Source organism: the organism of the source record quoted next, unplaced genomic scaffold (genome assembly GCF_019419815.1).
Source record: "Pyrus x bretschneideri cultivar Hongxiangsu unplaced genomic scaffold, Pyrus_bretschneideri_v1 Contig19, whole genome shotgun sequence".
In the NCBI taxonomy this organism is placed as follows: Eukaryota; Viridiplantae; Streptophyta; class Magnoliopsida; order Rosales; family Rosaceae; genus Pyrus; species Pyrus x bretschneideri.
The window spans coordinates 2,100,460-2,108,550 of NW_025999490.1; positions in this window are offsets into that span (position 1 = coordinate 2,100,460).

Sequence of the window (8,091 nt, forward strand, 5' to 3'; positions counted from 1 at the left end):
TCGTGTTCGATTACCATTTTCCCGCTTGATGTTGCATTGGCGGTCAAAAGAGATGATGTAACTTTTCTTGGCAAGGAGATGATGTAACTTTTGGTGCCAATGGAATACTATGTTTTGAATTTTATGGGTCCTTTGGAATTGCAATTGTGGAAAGAGGGGCGGTGGCTGAAGAGAAGATGCCTACAAAAAATGCAGAAGTAATAGGACCCAATTACTTTTGTTTTTGTTGGATAAAATTAACAAGCAGTACTCTTCTGTCCAAACATATTACACTTTCTAGTTAACATGGTTTTTTAAATTAGTATAAGTTTTTATTTTGGTCATTGAGATTGAAAACCGATAGAAATGGTCTTGAGTTTGTTTACCGTCAATCATTATGGTGATTTCGTGAAAAAATCTCAGTTAAATTGAGCATATTTTTGTCTAATCAACCCCTCAACTTACTTTTCTATTTAACGAACATTTTTCACGGAATAACCATAATGATTGACGGTGGACAAACTATAGATCATTTTTATTGATTTTCAATATCAAGGATAAAAATGAAGAATTATATCAATTTCAAAGATAATTTGAACTAGAACACTAACATATTAAATGTAGAAAATTAGATGAAGTTCATCTGAATATGTAAACCAATCAATTAGACAATTTTTTTTATAAGATCAATAACACTTTATCGGTCTGGTGTGCTAGACTTTGTACCGGATTTAAGCCTAGATGCTATTTTACTTATATACCACTATTCTATTATTTCATGTTATTAGCGTTCATTGATCATTTTGTTGAGATGTGAGTTTTAGAGTGCTTTCAAATTATCACAAGCGTTTTTTATCATATTTGACAAAAAAAAGTTAAAAGTGATTATGGGTTCAAAATAGAACTTGAAAAATGCTTTTTAGAAGCACTTTAAGTGTTTTTTCAGAGTTTATCTGCATTTTTTTTAAAATCTAAGGATCCAATAGCAAGGGCTCATTTGCAAGTGCTTCTAAAATGATTAAAAACACTTTTGGCAAAATTGATTTTGGATTCCAAAAACACTTTAAATTTTTTTTAAAGAGCCACTTATGTAACATCCCACATCGCCTAAGGAAGTGGTTCCTGTAAGCCTTATATGTATATTCTCATCTTTACTTAGCATAAGCCCTTTTAGGAGCTCACTGGCTTCTGGTTCCATCGGAACTCCGAAGTTAAGCAAGTTGGGGGCAAGAACATTCCCATGATGGGTGACCCACTGGGAAATTCTCGTGTGAGTTCCTAGAAACAAAACCGTGAGGGCGTGGTCGGGGTCTAAGGCGAACAATATCGTGCTATGATGGAGTCGAGCTTGGGATGTGGTGGGGGCCTAAGCGGGGATGTGACAATTTGGTATCAGAGCTAATCCCTGACCGGATATGTGCCAACGAGGATGTCGAGCCCCTAAGGGAGGTGGATTGTAACATCACACGTCGTCCAGGGGAGTGGATCTTGTAAGCCTTATATGTATATTCCCATCTCTACCTAGCACGAGGCCTTTTGGGAGCTCATTGGCTTCGGGTTCCATCTTAACTCCAAAGTTAAGCGAGTTGGGGGGTGAGAGCATTCTCATGCTGAGTGACCCACTGGGAAGTTCTTGTTTGAGTTCCCAGAAACAAAACCATGAGGGCGTGGTCGGGGCCCAAGGCGGATACTATCGTGCTACGGTGAAGTCGAACCCGGGATGTGGTGGGGGCCCAGGCCGGGATGTGACAACTTAGATTTTTAGTAAAAATTGGTTTCAAAAACATTTTCTTCAAAAGCGTTTTCAAATATTTTAAAAGCAATATCAAACGAGCAAAATCTAAACTATTGGTCATACTATATAATTCCTTAATCAAGAAGTATGGGGTCTCATCCAAGAAAAGAAGAGAGAAAAGTAAAGTTGGAGAGGTTCAAAAGTAATAGGACCCATTTACTTTAGAATTTACTGGATACAACTAACAAACAGTCCTATGTCCAAACATATTACGCTTTTTAGTTAAAATGGTTTTTGAAATTAGTATAAGTTCTCATTTTAGTCATTGAGATTGAAAATCACTATAAATGATCATCGAATTTGTCTACCATCAATCATTATGGTGATTCCGTGAAAAAGTTTCAGTTAAATTGAGCGTATTTTTGTCCAATCAACCCCTCAACTTACTTTTCCATTTTACAGAGATTTTTCACGGAATGGCCAGAATGATTGACGGTGGACAAATTACAGACCACTTCTATTATTTCATGTTATTAGCGTTAATTGATCATGTTGTTGATATGTGAGTTTTAGAGTGCTTTCAAATTATCAAAAGCGCTTTTGATCATATTTGACAAAAAAAGTTAAAAAGTGATTATGGATTCAAAATAGAACTTGAAAAATGCTTTTTAGAAGCACTTTAAGTGTTTTTTTTCAGAGTTTACTTGCATTTTTATTAAAATCCATGGATCCAACAGCTTGGACTCATTTGCAAGTGCTTCTAAAATGATTAAAAACGCTTTTAGCAAAATTGATTTTGGATTCCAAAAGCACTGTATTTTTTTTTCAAGAGCCACTTAGATTTTTACTAAAGATTGGTTTCAAAAACATTTTCTTCAAAAGCATTTTCAAACATTTTAAAAGCAATTTCAGGCGAGCAAAATCTAAACATTTGGTCATACTATATAATTCCTTAATCAAGAAGTATGGGGTCTCATCCAAAAGTCGAAAATAAATATGGACTAATGAGAAAATAAGAGAGAAATGTAAAGTTGGGGAGGTTCAATAGTAATAGGACCCAAGTACTTTTGAATTCGCTGGATACAACTAACCAGCAGTCCTCTATCCAAACATATTATGCTTTTTAATTAAAATGGTTTTCGAAATTAGTATAAGTTCTCATTTTAGTCATTGAGATTGAAAATCACTACAAATGATCACTGAGTTTGTCTACCGTCAATCATTATGGTGATTCCGTGAAAAAGTTTCAGTTAAATTGAGTGTATTTTTGTCCAATCAACCCCTCAACTTATTTTTCCATTTAACGGAGATTTTTCACGGAATGATCAGAATGATTGACGATGGACAAACTATAGACCACTTCTATTGATTTTCAATATCAAAGATAAAAATGAGGAGTTATATCAATTTCATAGATAATTTGAACTAGAACGCCAACATATTAAATACAGAAAATTAGATGAAGTTCATCTAAATATATAAACCAATCAATTAGACAATTTTTTATAAGATCAATGATACTTTATCTGACACGCCCCGATCCCAATGTCTGAAGGACAATGGAATGGCCACGTGCTGGCCGACACCCGAGGGTGATGCAAGCCATTTCATGAATGCATATGCTAAAAACATGTGAAACATGCAAAAAAATTTTGCGCATAACTATGCAATGTAATAATCAAATACAACCTTATCAAAATAATATAATAAGTTCAACTGCCAACAAAATAATAGTGATAATGCATGACATGTTCAGAGCATACTACTAATTCAGAATACAAGCGGAAGGTGTAATAGAAAGTGCTATTACAAGAATGTCCAAGTGGAGAGAATGACATACAGTCACTGGTATGAGAATGCCTTGTAGCTCGGATTGTATGCCTCGTTCCTAGGTCTTGAGGGGGCACAAAACAAAACATAAATGGACTAAGTTGATATATAGATAATACTAAAACAGTTAATCACCAACGTACTAACCCCCAATGTTTATGAAAACTCAATAGCATAATATGTAATAGGTTTTCCGAAAACCCTAGCATGTCATAAAACTTCATAAAACATATATCATATATAGTGTGCTTAGTAGTGGTATCACAAGGCATAAATAAATATTCATTCACCTGAAGACAATATCATTCACCCGTAGGCCCTACATCACCCGACTGAAGCCGTATAATGATATCATTCGCCCGTAGGCAGAAATAAATCTTCATTTGCCCGAGAACAATATCATTCGCCCGTAGGCCCTACATCACCCGACCGAAGCCATAAAATGATATCATTCGCCTGTAGGCAAATCGTATGAATAACCAGTAAGTAAGCACAATAAAAACATGAACATAATATTTCCAAAATATATGTATATATCTCAACGGAACTCAATAGCTCAAACATCATGTCTTAAATCTTTTTGTCTTTCAATTGGTGGAAGCAATTGTATATTATTGCAGAGGTGGTTGGGAAATCTAAAGCCATATAGATTCTTGTTTTGATTTCTAGTTGATTCTAAATAAAATTCAGTATATTAGGAACACAGTTCGGATACTAAGTGTCACAAAATAATTGATTGAATTTCTTTTTTCAACTATCCAACCAATTGTTTTGTGACACTTAGTGTACCGAACCCTATTTCCGGTACACTGAAAAATCTTCTGTTGATTATGATCCAAATTCATAATTTTTTTGCTAATTCTAATTAATTTTTTTTGGTAGATGATAATTATTGAATTGACCCAAAAAAAGAAATATGGACTAATGAGAAAAGAAGAGAGAAGTAAAGTTGGAGAGGTTCAAAAGTAATAGGACCCAATTACTTTATAATTTGCTGGATACAACTAACAAACAGTCCTATGTCCAAACATATTACACTTTTTAGTTAAAATGGTTTTTGAAATTAGTATAAGTTCTCATTTTAGTCATTGAGATTGAAAATCGCTACAAATGATCACCAAGTTTGTCTACCGTCAATCATTATGGTGATGCTGTGAAAAAATTTCAGTTAAATTGAGCGTATTTTTATCCAGTCAACCCCTCAACTTACTTTTCCATTTAACGGAGACTTTTCACGGAATAACCAAAATGATTGACGGTGGACAAACTACAGACCATTTCTATTGATTTTCAATATCAAGGATAAAAATGAGGAGTTATGTCAATTTCAGAGATAGTTTGAACTAGAACGCCAACATATTAAATGTAGAAAATTAGATGAAGTTCATCTAAATATGTAAACCAATCAATTAGACAATTTTTTATAAGATCAATAATACTTTATCGATCTGGTATGCTAGACTTTGCACTGGATTTAAGCCTAGACGCTATTTTACTTATATGCCCTTATTCTATTATTTCATGTTATTAGCGTTAATTGATCATTTTGTTGAGGTGTGAGTTTTAGAGTGCTTTCAAATTATCACAAGCGCTTTTGATCATAAAAGTGATTATAGGTTCAAAATAGAACTTGAAAAATGCTTTTTAAAAGCACTTTAAGTGTTTTTTCAGAGTTTACCTGCATTTTTATTAAAATCTAAGGATCCAACAGTTAGGGCTCATTTGCAAGTGCTTCTAAAATGATTAAAAGCGCTTTTGGCAAAATTGATTTTGAATTCCAAAAGCACTTTAAATTTTTTTTTGAAGAGCCACTTAGATTTTTACTAAAGATTGGTTTCAAAAATGTTTTTTTCAAAAATGTTTTCAAACATTTTAAAAGCAATTTCATATGAGCAAAATCTAAAATGTTGGTCATACTATATAATTCATTAATCAATAAGTATTGGGTCACATCCAAAAGTCAAAAAGAAATATGGACTAATGAGAAGAGAAGAGAGAAAAGTAAAATTGGAGAGGTACAAAAGTAATAGGAGCCAATTACTTTTGAATTTGCTGGATACACCTAACAAGCAATCCTCTGGCCAAACATATTACGCTTTTTAATTAAAATGATTTTTGAAATTAGTATAAGTTCTCATTTTAGTCATTGAGATTGAAAATCGCTACAAATGATCACCGAGTTTGTCTACCGTGAATCATTACAGTGATTCTGTGAAAAAGTTTAGTTAAATTGAGTGTATTTTTGTTCAATCAACTCCCAACTTACTTTTCCATTTAACGGAGATTTTTCACGAAATAACGAGAATGATTAACGATGGACAAACTACAGACCAGTTATATTGATTTTCAATATCAAAGATAAAAATGAAGAGTTATGCCAATTTTAGAGATAATTTGAACTAGAACACCAACATATTAAATGCAGAAAATTAGATGAAGTTCATCTAAATATGTAAACCAATCAATTAGACAATTTTTTATAAGATCAATGATACTTTATCTGACACACCCGATACCTGTGTCTGGAGGACAACTGAATGGTCACGTGCTGGCTGACACTCGAGGGTCACGCAAGCCATTTCATGAATGCATATGTTAAGAACATGTGAAACATGCATAAAAATTTCGCGCATAACTACGCAATATAATAATCAAATACAACCTTATCAAAATAATATAATAAGTTCAACTGCCAATAAAATAATAGTGATAATGCATGACATGTTGAGAGCATACTACTAATTCAGAATACAAGCGGAAGGTGTGATAAAAAGTGCTATTACAGGAATGTCCAATCGGAGAGAAGGACATAAAGTCACTGGTATAGGAATGCCTTGGAGCTCAGATCGTATGCCTCGTTCCTAGGTCTTAAGAGGGTGCAAAACAAAACATGAGTGAACCAAGTTGATATATAGATAATACTAAAGTAGTTATTCACCAACGTACTAACATCCAAAGTTTATGAAAACTCAATAGCATAATATGTAATAGGTTTTCCGAAAACCCTAGCATGCCATAAAACGTCATAAAACATATATCATATACAGTGTGCTTAATAGTGGTATCACAAAGCATAAATAAATCTTCATTCACCCGTAGGCCCTACATCAACCGACCGAAGCCCGTATAATGATATCATTCGCCCGTAGGTAGAAATAAATCTTCATTCACTCAAAGGCAGTATCATTCACCCGTAGGCCTTACATCACCAGACCGAAACAATGAAATGATATCATTCGCCTGTAGGCAGATCGTATGAATAACCAGTAAGTAAGCACAATAAAAACATGAACATAATATTTCCAAAATATATGTATATATCTGAACGGAGCTCAATCGCTCAAACATCATATCTTAAATCATATTCGTGAATATATCAATAAACGTAAATCCACATTTCATAAAGCGTAAATCCAATTTACTCATTAACGTTTCATAAATGTAGTCATAAAATCATGTTTTTCATGTATGCATTTCTAGTAATAAAATCATGCATTTTGGAAGGGGTCCATTCACAGATACACCGTCGTCGAAAAGCAATGCGAACTAAGGAGGATGGAAACGACACTAACAAACGCATATAAGCACATAAAGGTACTAATTAATAAAACTATACTAAAAAGATTGAATTTCGAGAAACAGACATCATAAACGAATTTAGGACGTTGAAAAACCTAAGGGGGAACCTCAAGTACCCCTATGTGTCATCGTCGAGTTGGGTCGTCGAAAAGTTGGCTGAAAAAGTTGCCAACGACGACAGTGGAGCACATTACTTCCGATAGAGGCACGTGTGCTCCACGCACCAGCCAAGACAGGCGCCCATGCGCGAACCCACGCACTGACTGGGATCTGGGATCCTATCGGGTTGGGTCGGATCTAGGTTCTAGGTTTGGGCTTGGCTTAGTGGGTTGAAACTCTGGGTTGGGCCGAGTATCAGTTAGGTTTAGATCTAGGTTTAGGGGTATCGGGTCGGGTCGGGTCGACCCGATTTCAACAATTATTTTGTTGGCAGTTGAACTTATTATATTATTTTGAGAAGGTTGTATTTGATTATTACATTGCGTAGCTATGCATGAAATTTTTATGCATGTTTCACATGTTTTCGGCATTTGCATTCATGAAATGATTTGCGTCACCCTCGGGTGTTGGCTAGCACGTGGCCATCCCATTGTCCTTCGAACATTGTGATTCGGGCGTGTCATGATCGGTCTGGTGTGCTAGATTTTGTACCGGATTTAAGCCTAAATTATGTTTTACTTATATGCCTTTATTCTATTATTTCATGTTATTAGCGTTACTTGATCAGGTTGTTGAGATGTGAGTTTTAGAGTGCTTTCAAATTATCACAAGCGCTTTTGATCACATTTGACAAAAAAAGAAGAAGTTAAAAGTGATTATGGGTTTAAAATAGAACTTGAAAAATGCTTTTAAAAGCACTTTAAGTATTTTTTTTCAGAATTTATCTACATTTTTATTAAAATCCAAGGATCCAACAATTAGGGCTCGTAACACACCCGGACCCGGAATGTCCACTGGGACCCCAAATC